Source organism: Pristiophorus japonicus, chromosome 21 (assembly GCF_044704955.1).
Source record: "Pristiophorus japonicus isolate sPriJap1 chromosome 21, sPriJap1.hap1, whole genome shotgun sequence".
Taxonomy (NCBI): Eukaryota; Metazoa; Chordata; class Chondrichthyes; family Pristiophoridae; genus Pristiophorus; species Pristiophorus japonicus.
Window position 1 is genome coordinate 42,150,846 of NC_091997.1, and position 14,105 is coordinate 42,164,950.

General features: G+C 42.5%; 1 pseudogene; it reads right to left on the reverse strand.

Annotated features, from left to right (window-relative positions):
- Positions 1–10,365: 10,365 nt before the first annotated feature.
- Positions 10,366–14,105, reverse strand: LOC139233524 (interferon beta-like; annotated as a pseudogene).

Here is a 14,105-nt window from a genome sequence, read left to right on the forward strand (position 1 = left end):
ATCATTAAGACCTGATACAATTTTAAGTTAGGCAACATGCACTTTGTTCCTGTTTACAGCGGAAATGTTTTAAATATTTGGAGTTGCCTACCTTGCTCAGGGTGCAATTATGAGTAAGTGAATCCAGAGGAAACTTTGGGTAAAAATATAATTGGCATAAAATCAAATTCAGACCAAGCAAGTACAGTATCAGAGAGACTAATTATTTTGACATATATGCATGGAAGAGTTATCCTTCAAACATATGCATTTTGTACTGAATTGTATCAAGTGTTTGTTACTTTCATTTTGTGTGTGATAAATCCTTGTTTTATGATGTATTATGAAAAATAAAATGACGGTGACAAATTTAATGTGAAGGGTATAGAGGGTGCGGAATTCTTGAAGTGCATTCAAGAGAACTTTTTTAGTCAGTATGTAGCAAGCCCAACATGAGAGGGGGGATCTTGGATTTTGTTTTGGGGAATGAAGCTGGGCAAGTTGAAGGTGTATTAGTGGGGGAGCATTTGGGTGCCAGTGACCATAATTCAGTCAGATTTAAGTTGGTTATGGATAAGGACAAGAATAAGGCTGGAATAAAAGTTCCGAATTGGGGAAAAGCTAATTTTGCTAAGTTAAGCAGTGATTTGGCCATAACGGGCTGGAAACTGTGGGATGCATTCAAGGAGGAGATCCAAAAGGATCAGGCCAAACATGTGCCCTTAAAGGAATAGCTGGGAAAAATAATTCTGTAGCCCCCTGGATGTCTAGGGACTTGCAGGGGAGGATTAAGAAAAAAAACGATGCTTATGTCACATATCAATGGCTAAATACTTTAGAATCTTTTGAGGAATATAGAAAGATAAGAGGTCAAATTAAAAAGGATATTAGGAATGCTAAGACAGAGCACGAGAAATTCATGGCCAGCAGAATTAAGGAAAACCCATAGATGTTCTATAAGTATATTAAGAGTAAGAGGGTAACTAAGGAAAGTGTTGGGCCTATTAGAGACCATGAGGGTGATCTTTGTGAGGATGTGGAAGATGTTGGTAGGGTCCTTAATGAATACTTTGTACCTGTTTTCACAAAGGAAAGAGGTAATGCATATACTACTATAGTGGACGAGTGTGATATTATGGATGAAATAAGTCTAGTGAGAGAGGAAGTATTAAGGGGTTTAGCAGTTTTGAAAGTAGATAAGTCTCCAGGCCTAGATGAAATGCATCCCAGGTTGTTGAGCAGAGTAAAAGAGGAAATAGCAGAGGCCTTGACCATCATTTTCCAGTCCTCTTTGGATATGGGCATGGTGCCGGTGGATTGGAGGAATGCTAATGTAGTACCAGTGTTTAAGAAGGGAAAAAGGGATCGGCCGAGTAATTACAGGCCTGTCAGCCGTACATCAGTGGTGGGAAAATTATTGGAAAAAATCCTGAAAGACATGATAAATCTGCATCTGGATAGGCAAGGATTAATTAGGGACAGTCAGCACAGATTTTTTAAGGGAAGGTCGTCTTTGACTAAACTGATTTAATTTTTTGAGGAGGTGACCAAGTGGGTCGATGAGGGCAGCGCATACGATGTAGTATATATGGATTTTAGCAAGGCTTTTGATAAGGTCCGGCATGGTAGACTGGTCATGAAGGTTAAAGCACATGGGATCCAGGGCAAAGTGGTAAGTTAGATACAAAACTGACTTGGAGATAGGAAGCAAAGTGTAAAGATTGATAGATATTTTTGTGACTGCAAGGAGGTTTCCAGTGAGGTTCCACAGGGCTCAGTACTGGGTCCCTTGCTTTTTGTGGTATATATCAACGATTTAGATTTGAATATAGGAAGTATGATTAAGAGGTTTGCATATAACACTAAAATTGGCTGTGTGGTTGATAATGAAGAGGAAAGTCATGGGCTGCAGGAGGATATCAATATACTGGTCAGGTGGGCAGAGCAGTGGCAAATGGAATTTAATTCAGAGAAGTGTGAGCTGATGTACTTTGGGAGGGCTAATAAGGAAAGGGTATACACATTAAGTGGTAGGCCACTCAATAGTGTACATGAAGAAAGGGACCGTGGAGTGCCTGTCCACAGATCCCTGAAAGTAGCAGGCCAGGTGGATAAGTTGCTTAAGAAGACATACGGAATGCTTACATTTATTGGCCAAGGCATAGAATATAAGAGCAGGTAGCTTATGCTTAAATTGTATTATACTTTGGTTAGGCCACAGCTGGAGTACTGTGTGCAGTTCTGGTCATATTATAGGAAGGACCTGATTGCACTAGAGAGGGTGCAGAGGAGATTTACTAGGATGCTGCCTGTAATGGAGAATGTTAGTCATGAGGACAGATTGGATAGGCTGGGTTTGTTCTCATTGGAACAGAGGAGGTTGAGAGGAGACCTCATCGAGGTGTACAAAATATTGAGGGGCCTGGACATAGTGGATAGTAAGGGTCTTTTTCCATTGGTGGAGAGAGCTATTATGAGGGGGCATAGTTTTAAGGTGGTTGGTGGAAGGTTTATAGGGGTTTAAGGGTGTCTTCTTTACACATAGGATTGTGGGGATCTGGAAGAGTGATGGATGCAGAAACCCTTACTACTTTTAAGAGATGGTTGGATGAGTACTTGAAGTTCCGTAACCTGCAGGGTTACGGAGCTAGAGCTGGTAACTGGGATTAGATTAAAGGACCTTTGTTGGTCGGCACACATATAATGGTAAGTACTGCAGGGAATAGAATATGGCCAAGGTGATCTCCTGGACTAGTTTTGATTGCCTGGATGGGTCGGTGTGGAATTTTTCCAGATTTTTACTCCCTAAATTGGCCTGGGTTTTTATCTGGTTTTTCCCTCTCCCAAGAGATCACATGGCTCCAGCTGGGGTGGAGTACAGATGTTTTTAGTACAAGGGGTGTCGCAGTTGTGGTGAGGCAGATTGGTGCGCAGAGCGTTCTTTGCCTTTCCATCATTGTTCTTGGGTTGGTAAGTAACATTTAGGGCTGCTGATGAAGGGCCGTGCGGCTGTTTATCGGCCAGCGCAGACATGATGGGCCGAAATGGCCTCCTTCTGCACTGTAAATTTCTATGTTTCTATGTTTCTATGTTCTGTGATCTTCTGCTGATGTCTCAAGATATGAGGACACAGTTGTTGAAGATGCTTGGAATTAATTGTGTCATTGTGGCACTAATACCATCATCATCATAGGCAGTTGCTCGAAGCGAGGATGAGGCCAAAAAGGGATGAGTTCACAGGTGTTTCAATGAAGGACCTAATATTCCAGATCCCGAACTACATCGTGAAGGTTGGAAGATGACTGTGCTTGGAGTTTTTTGCACACCAGACACCACACGGGCTTGACTGAGCTAGGTCTTGGTCCAGTGGCAAAGATGACCCAAGACTAACTGGAGACCAGCTCTGCTGCACAGACTGAGCGTGCACACGTATCACAGTGTGGGCTGGACCATGCTGCCCCCGGGCCCTCGCCCTTCTGGGCCTCAGATTCACGCCTCTCCTGGGTCCCGCTCACATCCCTCTATGGACTCTTGCCACTCCTTCATCAGTCTTGCATTGCATGCCTGCACTACAATCAGCGACCTGGCTGCTTAGCAGTTGCCCTGCTGTAGCAGCACGCACTGCTCGCTGCAGTGGTGTGCTGCCACATGCTGCTCCCTTGAATGGCCTCCTACAGAGCAACATTAAATCGTAGGACATGATCACCCTCACTGGTTAGTTCCCTACTTCAGCTGGATTGCTGTGGAGAAGTGTTAAATGGAGGCCAGGCATTTCCCTGTAGGGAGAGAGCAAACCTGGAAGAGATCCATACAGCAGGATGCTCCTACACAACTCTGAGCAGGGTGTCCAAGGTGTTTACCCTGGCAGGAGACTTTCAGGGTGACCACAAACAGTTTCACGTGGTCAGTGAGTTACTGTTGAATGAATCAACAAAGTGAACTAATTAGAGTCAGGGTTGCACCCATAGGATGAACCTGAAGTTGGCCGAATTAAAGTCAGGAAATGTTTCTGTTCTTTCGTTTTGTAATTTTTTTCCTCTGAGAACATAAGAACATAAGAAATATGAACAGGATTTGGCCATACGGCCCCTCAAGCCTGCTCCGCCATTCAATAACATCATGGCTGATCTAATCATGGAATCACTTCCACTTCGCCGCCCGCTCCCCATAACCCCTTATCCCCTTATCGTTTAAGAAACTGTCTATTTCTGCCTTAAATGTATTCAATGTCCCAGCTTCCACAGCTGTCTGAGGCAGAAAATTCCACAGATTCACAACCCTCTGAGAGAAGAGATTCCTCCTCGTCTCTGTTTTAAATGGGTGGCCCCTTATTCTAAGGTCATACCCTCTAGTTCTACTCTCCCCCATCTGTGGAAAAATCATCTCTACATCCACCTTGTCAAGCCGCCTCATAATCTTATACATTTCAATAAGATCACCTCGCATTCTTCTGAATTCCAATGAGTAAAGGCCCAACCTACTCTGCCTTTCCTCATAATCAACCCTCTCATTCCGGATTCAACCGAGTAAACCTTCTCTGAACTGACTCCAAAGCAAGAAAATCCTTTCGTAAAAAGTTCACGCAGTATTCCAGGTGTTCTTTAGACAAGAATTATCTCCTTGTGGGTCTATCTTCTTGGTAAACCCACAAGTTGATTTATGTTGATACTTCGCAAAAATATTTGCACTCCTCTTCAGCAATTTTTGCGCTCTCAATCCAGAACACGAATGACCACTGGAAGGAAACAATGGCTCTGGTTTTAGTCTGAGGTAGGATCGATTCAAATCCAGATATCAAAAGCGAGGTACACTTTTTGGATCTCTCTCAGAAATATCCAGAACAACTGAAAAATTAAATTAACATGTTACCATTGGTTATAAGCTTGAATAGTTTTATAGGCACAGTATCGTTGGCATTGAAGCATAAGCATTAAAATCAGATATATGATGGAGGATACTGAAATCAAAAGATGGTTCAGAAGCTGCACCTTCTCATTACTTTGTCACAGCCTCAGTTTTCTACCCCCAAATATATTTTGCTTTCGTTTACATTTTGCCAATCACTCCTTTTGCCCCTTACAGCCTTTGGAAAGTCCAACAAAAAAAATCTAAAATAATTGCAGCCTCAGAGTCAAAGGATCTACATTGACTGTGAGCATGTCATGTATAACTAATTAAGCAAATTGTATAAAGTTGGCCCAGCATGATATCAGCAAGCACTAAGATGTTTCCAAAACAATGGGGCATAAATGTAAGAAAGTCACTAATAAATTAACTAAAACATTCAAGGGAAACATCTTTACTCAGAGAGTGGTGAATATGTGGAACTCGCTACCACATGGGGTGGTTGAGGTGAATAGCATAGATGCATTTAAGGCAAAGCTAAATAAGTACATGAGGGAGAAAAGAATAGAAGAATAGAAGAAGGATGAGGTGAAGTGAATAGAGTGGGAGCATTCTCATGTGGACCACAAATACCAACTGGCGTAGACGTATTGGGCCAAAAGGCCAGGTCTGTGCTGTACAATTCCATATAATAAGTCTCCTTATCAAGACCCCAATAATGTTGATACTGGCTCTAAATAATCTCCTAGTATTGCTGTGGTTTACTTGAATAAATGGCGGCTGCATTAAATTTTCCTACTATAAGTAGATATTAAGAGCTAGTAAAAGCATTTTTCGATTTATAAAGCTGTCTTTCGCTTGTACTTGTTCACTAACCAACAGTAAAGTGTATTTCTGTTGGATGTTAATCACAAGTCTTACCTCTCTGCTTCACCTTGACTTGGTTCAAGATGGCCAGCTCGTGTATTTGGAGATGTTGGATTGCATTGGTCGTGTTGGTCATGTTGCTCGGGACCCTGAGTCAGGGCTGTGAGAGGCTGCAGTTACAGCAAGTTCTCAACACACACACTCTGAGCAAACTGAATAAAATGGTGAATTTGAACTGATGTTGATCTCTCCCATCTCCAGGATTTGTTTGCTTGTCAAATTATATTAACCGGAATTTCACCGTGTTCCAGGCAGGTAGACTGCCCCTGCTCTGCGTGACAAGGAGAGGATCACTGTACACCCAATCCCTAAACCTGCAGAGATCAGCGCTTATCTCAGCTTGTCCAGTGACATGGTACTCATAGCATCGATAAGCAGGCCTCAGCAGTTCATGGGTAGCAGAGCTGGACTTGTAGTTCAAAGCTATATATTGTAAATTATCTATTCTTTTGCAACAAACCCATTTACAGAGTTCCAGTTGAACAACATTATTGTTAATCTTCCTATATATTTTAAAAAAATGTGTTCTAAGTGCTTCTTTTTCAAATACATTTGCTATTGACAGCCAGAAGATTTTGGATTGAATTGGTGTTAGCTTACTGGAACAACACTATGGGTGCCCTTATTCACAGCTAATATTCCCTGTCATTTTTTTTGGTGCGTGGGCACTTAAACTGGCAGGGCAGCCCATTCAGATGTTTGTGCATGCCTACTGAGAAGGGCACGTCCGTGGATTTTCGTTAAGAACAGGACTGGACATGACTGATGTCCCATAGAAGGGAATAGTTTGCCATCTAGGCCATGTGGACAATGTCCATTTTGATGACATATCGGAGGACATTGGCAACTGTAAGACCACCACTGCCAATCCTCGAGCAAGCCCCCCGCTGTTCCTCAATCCCCAGCCAAACCGTGCCAACCACCCCAATCCCCAACCCTCCCATGATCCTCGACCGAACCCACCTGATCCCCCATCCGAGCCTCCCCCCATACCCCCAATTCCCCAATCCATGGCCGTCCACCCCCGCTTCCCGACCGAGACCCAGCAGTCGCCGTTCAACACACCAACCATCCTTCCCCAAGACCAGAACCTCCCTCCCTCTCTGCATCTGCAGGCCTACCCACTCGTAGGCAGCGAGACGCAATCTGGCAGACTGTGGGGGGGAAACCGAGTGCTCACATGCAAATCAGGCCCCGCTATTCAAGTCGGCAGGGCCTGTGGGATGCCCGGCCTCCTGGGTTATCGTCCACCTCGGAGGTCCACCCGCCCCTGAGCTGCCTACTTACAGAAAATACCAGCCATTGACTAAGGTTCACTCTTGCAATCAGTACTACACATAGTGCTACATAGATTAAGCAAGATGAACTTAAAGGATGGGAGAAAATAACATTGAAAATGAGAGGGTAGAAAAGGAACCACAAAGTTATATGTCAACATCATTGAAAGCATGAAAATCATAGAATCATAGAACCTTACAGCACAAAATAAGGCCATTCGGTCACTGTGCCTGTGCTGGCTCTTTGAAAGAGCTATCCAATGAATCCCACTTTACTGCTCTTTCTGCATTGCCCTGGTAATGTTTTGTTTTCAAGTATATATCCAATTCCCTTTTGAAAGTTACTGCTGAATCTGCTTCTACCACCCTTTCAGATGGTGAATTCCAAATCATGACAACTCACTGTGTAAACAAAATTCTCCTCATCTCCCCATGGTTTTTTACTCTCATTTTTTATTGTTAACTTGTCTCTCCTTAAAGCAGCAGCTGATGGTGGGTATTATTCCTCGGGAAAGCATAGTCTCCAATGCCTTGTCCTAGCAACTGTTGTCACTTTGGAAAACGAGGCCTAGATCTTCTGTGTTCTGACCCTAGACAATCTTCCAACCTTACGGTCATGCAGGCAATTTTCCTGGTGATGGGGGGGTTGGTGTGGGTGTAACATTCCTGTAGCCTTTTTGATTGTTTTTTTTACCTGTGCATTAGTTTTTAATGATTTGCTTGCTCAGACTCCCAAATCTTGATGTGGGCACACAGCAGACTAAAATACAACCAACGTGCCATATTGTGAAATTTATTGAAACAAAAGGGCACTATTTCAATCTTGAAATCCAGGCTCTTTGTCCTCTGTAATTAACGTGAAATATTCAAATCTAAATTGGCATCTAGGTTAATAATATGCTCCACACAGACAAGTTCTCTCCCAGCACCGATTGGAAGCACACAGTCACTGCACAATACTCGCTGCCCATGTCCCCCAGTTTGCCCTGCCATCAATCAGTTTTCTCTCACCTTCTGTTGCTGACTCTGCTAATACTGCTATCTTTAATAAATTGAAAGCATCCCGTTGGTGGCTTAGTGGAAAAATGCACTGCTTGGTTTGGAAATGGTCACTGCTGGGTAAACTGATCTCTTGGGATAGTCTCAGACACAGTGCAATTGTGTCCTCCAGTGCCACTGGGCTAAAGAATGGGATAATTAATCAGAGTTTTTCTCTTAATATTAACATAGTTAATTAGCTTTGTTTTTCCTTCTCTTTTTTATTTATATCTCAGTATATTACGAATACGATTTTCTACTCTCAACAGCAACGCAGTTATGTGGTACCTTCAGTAAATCATCCACAATGTTTCACAATGGTTAAAAATGGACTATAAACAGCAGTGCAACAGTAGATATGTTTAAGGCAAGGTGGGAAGGATGGGTTTGAGGAGGCCTTTGATGATTGGGAGATTAGGCTTTAGGGGTAGAGTTCCTGAATGTGGGCCCAAGGCACTATAAACTCTGCCACTGACAGTGCAGCTGAGGGAAAGGGAATTGCAAAGGTAATCAGTCACAAGAGCAGAGGGTGTATGTTGCTACATAGAGCTACAGGAGGTTGCAGAGGTAGGGCGGGGCACGGACATAGAGAGATTTGTAGACTAGGCTAGGGACTTTGAACTCAATGCATTGGGAGATGAGGAATCAATGGAGTTTGGTGAGGAACTGGGTAATAAGGATATGAGTCAGATGCACGTTGGATGAGTCAGAGTTTATGATGAGTAGAGTTCATGGGGGACAAAAAGGTCCTTGGATAATTCAGGCCTGGAGCTGACGAAAGAGTAGATGAAGGTTTGTTGACAATCTGAGACCGCTAGGGGTAGATGGAAATTATGCTGCAATGATAAAGGCATCCTTGGTGCTGGATAATATTTTGGGCTTGAAGTTCAACTCAGAGTCAAATAGATCACAGACAAGGCACATGTCTGGATTCAGCCAGAATGAGTTGCCAGAGAGGGGGATGAAATTGGTGATTTAAATAGGGTGGCTTTGGCTTTGCTGGACCTGAGTTGGGAACAATTCTGGCTCACCTATAATTTTTACTGTCAGATGATACTGTGGTGGTCCATGAATTAAGGGCAAAGCCAAATGCCAACAGCACACATAAGGAAGTTGAGCCTATGTGAAAGAATGATATTACCCAAGGGAAGCACGTTGATGAAAGAAAGGGCAAGTATCTTAAGAAATACCCAAAGTGAATGTACTGGGCTGGAGGGAGAATCCATTTTAGGAAGTGTGGTGGCTACATTGGGACATGTGGAAACGGGCCAACCCAGGACAATGTCACAGTGGTGAATCACTGAGGAGAAATGGTGAAAAACGATGGAGTGGTACAGCATGTGGCACACACCAGAGAAGTCAAGGAGGAAAATGAGGGGCAGAATATCTCTGTGATAAAGGATGTATCTGAGTACCATGACCAGGATAGTCAAATCTCCAATCTCTGATACTCTTTATCCTGCTCAAAGTGGCAATCAGAGATATTGAGGTACAGAATGGACAAACGAATGATGCTGAATGATGGCATTAGTAGATTGTGAGCTTGAGCATTTGAGTGTGCGAAGAATCAAAAGTGTTTATAATAAAAATGGAAAACCAAATGCATTTACGGGCATGATAAATAAATAGCTTTTCATGAAGCACGAGAGGCAGAAATTTTTGATGTATATTTATTTAAAATCAATGTAAACAGATTCATTAAAGAAACATTTACTGTTCCATTTCAAGCAATGTATATTTCTTACTGAACTGACTTTACACATTGTGTAAAAACGGTAACATTTTATTTTATGAAGATATCACGATCATAAAACTGGCTCAGTTCAGGTGAGATGAGGAGCCACAGTAGTGTGAGCCGGGTGGGCCAGTACAGAGAGCTGGCACTGGGAAACCAGCGAATGAAATAAGGTGCCCAACAGAGCAAATCTGAGATGAAACTTTTAATTGTAGCAGCTTCCATCCATAAAGGACGGGACAGAAACAACGTTTTCCTCAGACTCGCCCCAATGAAATCTTTAACATTTCATCACAGGAAAATATACCCAGTAATAAATATCAATAACTTAAAATAAATAATTAAATATGGAACAATATCAAGATATTGTTGTACTCCATCAGTCACTTAGCTGCAATACAATATAATGTCTGTAAAAATATATTGATTCTTTTATAAATCGAAGATATTTTAAATAAATATTGATCATTCCTATTCTGTACTAAACATGTCTTTGAAATGTAACAATTTTTAAAATTCAACAATTTTAATATAAATAATTAAGACTGCCAGGCTCTAACCACGTCAAGGAAAATCTCGAATTTCTCTTCTGATTTTTGCCGTGATGAAAAGGATCTGTTGTAAACGGGTCCTGGTGTCAGCGCGGATTATTTCCCAGACGCAGTCACTGAATCTCTGAAAAAGAGAAATATTCAGGATAATCCATTAGAGAATGAACAGATTTAAATGGGGTGAAATGAGCTACATGTCAGTATTCACAGTCAAATATCAATGGTCCCACCTTCTGTTTGAGAAACTTTCTCAGTATCTTAAAGTATTTGTGAATGGAGGCGTTTCTCCTCGGCCTGGAGCCTGAGCCCGGTTTCCTGACACGTTCTTCCAGTTCCCCGAGCTGCTGATCCAGGAGAAGACGGAAGGTTTCCACCTTGTTCCGGGGCCATGTGACTGAGCCCAGGTTCATGCTGTAGATCTTGGTGAGGTGACGCAGTGTTTGATGGACAATCTGGATCCTGTCCTGGCTCTGTTCAAAACACACACGATGTCAGTAGGGAGGCTTTTAACCTTTTAGGTTTAGAGTAGTTATGGTTAAGGACAAGCAACCGTCCCAAGCGAAAGTACTCAACTGGAGGAGGGCAAATTTCAGAACCGACAAAGAGGTTCTGGCCCATGTGGATTTAATCAAAGATTGTCAGGTAAAATATTAAATCAGCAATGGGAGGCCTTTAAAGAGGGAAATCGTGTTTGACAAATTTGTTGGAGCACTTTGAGGATGGATAAGGGGGAACCAGTGGCTATCATGCATTTGGATTTCCAGAAGGCATTTGATAAGGTGCCACATAAGAGCTTACTTCACAAGATAAAAGCTCATGGGGCTGGGAGTAATATATTAGAGGATTGGCTAACTAACAGTAAACAGGGAGTCGGGATAAATGGCAAACATTGATTAGTGGGGTGCCGCAGGAATCGGTGCTGGGTCCACAACTATTTACAATCTATATTAATGACTTGGATGAAAGGACCGAATGAACTCATTGAATGGCGGTGCAGGCTCGAAGGGCCGAATGGCCTGCTCCTGCACCTGTTTTCGATGTTTCTATGTTTCTAATGTAGCCAAGTTTGCTGATGATACAAAGATGGGTGGGAAAGCAAATTGTGAGGAGGACACAAATAATCTGCAAAGGGAGATAGACAGGCTAAGTGAGTGGACAAAAATTTGGCAGATGGAGTATAATATGCGAAAATGTGAGGTGACTACTTTGGCAGAAATAACCGAAAAGCAAATTATAATTTAAATGGAGAAAAATTGCAAAGTGCTGCAGTACAGAGAGACCTGGGTGTCCTTGTGCATGACACACAAAAATTTAGTATGCAGATACAACAAGCAATCAGGAAGGCAAATGGAATGTTGGCCTTTATTGCAAGGGGTATAGAGTATAAAAGCAGAGAAGTCCTGCTACAACTGTACAGGGTATTGTTAAGGCCACACCTGGAGTACTGCGTGCAGTTTTGGTCTCTGTATCTAAGGAAGGATATACTTGCATTGGATGCTGTTCAGTGAAGGTTCACTCGGTTGATTCCAAAGATGAGGGGGTTGACATATGAGGATAGGTTCAGTGGGCCTGTACATATTGCATTTCAGAAGAATGAGAGGTGATCTTATTGAAACATATAAGATAATGAGGGGGCTCAACAGGGTGGATGCAGAGAGGATATAAAACTAGGCAACATTGTCTTAAAATAATGGGCCGCCCATTTAAAACTGAGATGAGGAGAAATTTCTTCTCTCAGAGGGTTGCAAATCTACGGAATTCTCTGCCCTAGAGAGCTGTGGAGGCTGGGTCATTGAATATATTTAAGGCGGAGATAGACAGATTTTTGTGCGATAAGGGAGTATAAGTTTATGCAGAGCAGGCAGGGACGTGGAGCTGAGTCCACGATCAGTTCAGCTATGATCTTATTAAATGTCAGAGCAGACTCGAGTGGCCAAATGGTGTACTCATGCTCCTATTTCTTATGTTCTTATGTTCTTATAAAGCGGACATAATTTGGATGCAGTCTAGCCACAATCCCTGGACGATTAAAGATGGAGGGTTTAAACCAAGACAACAAAATGCCGGAAACCACAGGCTAGTCAGCTTAACGCTGGGGGTCGGATGAGTTTTTGAGACAATAATTCAAGACATAATTAATTGCCAATTTGAGAAAAATGGGTTAATGAATGACAGCTAGCAGGGATTTGTTAAAAGCAAACAATGTTTGATTAACTTGATTGAGTTCTTTGATGCAGTAATGGAGAGTGTTGACGGTAGAATAGTGATAGGCTAAGTAAAGAACACTGCTTCAAGTGTCAGAACAATCAGTAACAAGAGAACACAGTTGGTAATTGGCAGAAGAATTGGAGGTATGATGCCGGATAGTTTCTTTACACAGCGATTTGTTAGATCTGCAATAAACTGTCTGAAAGGCTGGTGGAAGCAGATTCAATAATAACTTTCAAAAACAATTTGGATAAATAATTCAATGGTAAAACTGTGCAGGGTTATTGGGAAACAGCACGGCTGTGGGATGAATTTTATAGCTCTTTCAAAGAAGTGGCACAAGAAAGATGGTCCGCATGGCCTCCTATTGTGCTGGATCATTATATGCTTCTGTGATGTAATAGTTGTTGGGGAAATATGTACAAGGGCTATGGGGAGTGGGCAATTTAATGGGATTAATTGCAAAGCTCTTGCAATGAGGCCACATAAGCACGATGGGCATAAGACCGCCTTCTCTGCGGTATCATTACATGACTCCATGATTTAACCAGCCCGGAATCGGGCAAACCTCACAATTATCAGCATAGTTCCGGAGTGAGATGGTTAGAGGGTGGCAGATGGTTACAGGGATTAAGATAGATACCAGGTACAAGATGATTAGAGGTGTTGAGAAGATTTCAGTGAGTCAGATAATTAGCTGGAGTGAATGAAGGAGTGAGATGGTTACAGTGAGTGAGAAAGAGGTGGTGAAATGGTAAGAGGAAGTGAGACAGTTGCTGGGAAGAAGTTTGTTATGGAAGCAAGCAGATTATACTGGGTTAAGTGAATATACTGGATATGAGATGATTAGAGGGAAGAAGATAGTTTAAAGGAGTGAGATAGTTTGAGTGAGGTAGTGAGATTGAGATAGAGGGAGTTTGTTAGTTAGCGTGAGTGAACAAATTAGAGAGAGTGACAGTGAGAGTAAATGAGCGAGTTAACGAATGAGTTGGAGAGTTACAAAAAGCGAATTAAAAGTTCTCCTTCCACGTTCACATCAATGGGCGGCCAACGCTGGAATCAAATTCCATGATTAAAGTTCTAGCCCGGATGTTGAACATACTCATACTTTGGATAAAACTCGAGCTTGAATAAAATAAAACAACACTCACCTGCAATCCCTCCGAAGGTTTCACCAGATTCAAGGGCTTAGTTTTCAGCGAGAGCCTCTCTCTTACACACTGTCGAGGGATGCGACCGCCCTGAGATGGAAGATAATCGCTGTTACAGACAACCCGAGAGACAGCAATACTGGAGCGTCAGTGACTTTTAATTTGACACAGTTATAAAACCCCAAACTATCTCCCCATATCTGACTTTTCACAACAGTCCCTATGTGGTTCGGATCCGACTCGGAATGCACCTTAAACTCATCATTTCATTCAGTTTACTCAGAGTGTGTGTGTTGAGAACTTGCTGTAACTACAGTCTCTCACAGCCCAGACTCAGGGTCCCGGGCCACAAGACCAACACAAGGCAACATCTCCAAACGTTCGCCAAAGCCAT